The sequence below is a fragment of the Frankliniella occidentalis genome, unplaced genomic scaffold, assembly GCF_000697945.3.
Source record: "Frankliniella occidentalis isolate FOCC.00 unplaced genomic scaffold, Focc_3.1 Scaffold72, whole genome shotgun sequence".
Classification (NCBI taxonomy): Eukaryota; Metazoa; Arthropoda; class Insecta; order Thysanoptera; family Thripidae; genus Frankliniella; species Frankliniella occidentalis.
In genome coordinates this window covers 987,100-988,957 of record NW_026267202.1, presented here as the reverse complement: position 1 = coordinate 988,957, position 1,858 = coordinate 987,100, and positions in this window count along the sequence as shown.

Here is a 1,858-nt window from a genome sequence, read left to right as displayed (position 1 = left end):
CTCTCTCTCTCTCTCTCTCTCTCTCTCTCTCTCTCTCTCTCTCTCGGTCTCTCTCTCTCGGTCTCTCTCTCTTACTCTCTCTCCCTTACTCTCTCTCTCCTCGAGGTAGGGGGGGTCAATTTTTTGTTTTTGGTGCCTATGATTTAACATGGGAGCGTGTACACCCAAGCACACCCAACTGTGTGAATGTCGCACACTTGTAGGTAAGTGAAATTCCATGCACAATTGGTTTTGTGGTGTGCTTGTGCGTTCGTGCCTATTTGTTTATTGTGCGTCTTGAGAAAACGTTTGAAAAGTTTGTGTGCGAGGGGACGCGGGAGGAGGACACTCACCCTGCGTCCTAAGTATGTGTGTACGCACGGGGGACGCCTGGCCACAACGACTGGTAATAGACGGGATAGTGTCCGGGGGGGAGGGCAGGGCGGGCAAGTTTATGGGCTACGGAAATGGAGGGAGAGACGCTGAGCGAGAGAGAAGGGAAGGTGCGCGTGAGAAGGGTACGAGAGAGAGAGAGAGAGAGAGAGAGAGAGAGAGAGAGAGAGAGAGAGAGTAAGGGAATAAGGAGAGACCCAGCATATGCCGACGACGGGGCCGCGACGACGAGGACACCCTGAGCATTCAGAAACACGGGGCGGGCGGTCCCGGCGCTAGCACCGCGTAGCGCTCGAGCCACCCGGGTAATTACATTGCACATTACACCACGACTCTGTGTGTGTGTCTGTGTGTGTGTGTGTGTGCGTACCACGAGTGTCGCATACTTCACCAGGCCTACGACATAACTGTAAGTGCCCTCTGACGCCCATTTCGTAAGCAGGCAAAGTCTGCTGCTCCCTTCTCAAAGCGCACCTGAAAGGCAATCTACAAGGGGTGCAATGCCACCGGACACTGAATGACGTCACATTATTTTTCATGTGTGATTGTACACAAAGCGCGTGTATACCATATGATTGTCGAGTGGGAACGAAAACGGAACACTGCAAAAACTCAATTCGAGAGGAAAGTTCACACATTTTACTTGATCAAATTTGCGAATGAGAATTCTAACGCCTACAATTAGTGCGCGACATTCACACGCGTTTGGTTTTTCGGTACAGGTTAACTGTTGATTATCGTTTGAGCTGAGAAGGCACCCCTGCGGTGACTTTTAGGGCGCGTTGACTTACAGCGCGCCCCATAAGGCGACCAGCTCCCGGCCTTAGGGGTCGGACCCGGACACGACACGCGTGCCGCTGCGGTCGCCGACGGGGGCGCGCCGTGTGAGGCGTTTGCCAAACGGTCGGGTTCGGGGGGTCCGCTCGCTCGCATATTTTCCACGCGCGCCCCCTTTTCCGAAAGTTGTATAAGTCTCGGTTGATGTCGAAGTTATGTTATATGGGCTGCCGTATGGCCATTTGGGCCGATGATAGCACGCGGAGCACGCCGGGCCGGCGAGGTAAGGGCCGGCCTGCCGCCGCCGCGCGCCCGCGCCCGCGCCCGCGCGCGAACTTTGGGGGTGAATTATGGATTCTTCAAAGTTGGCCCCCGAAAGTTCTCCCTTCCCCCCTTTCTTCCCCCCTCGTTCACTCTCTTTCTCTCGCCCCTCCCTCTCCCACTCATACTCGTCGTCGCGTTCTCGCTCACCGCTGCTGCTGCATGCTTGCCGCTTTCGTTTTCCGCTTCCGCGTATCTATCAGTGTAAATCAAAAAGCCCGCGCCCCTCTGGCGCCGGTCTGGGAGTCACGTGTGATTGAGACACCCCCATCCCCCCCTTCCTCCTACTTCTCCGCCTGGTCCCCACATCACACCACCGACCCTCGACATGAGGAGCACGTAGTCTCCAGAGGTACAAGATAGGCTACCAGCCGCTGGCGTACCCCCC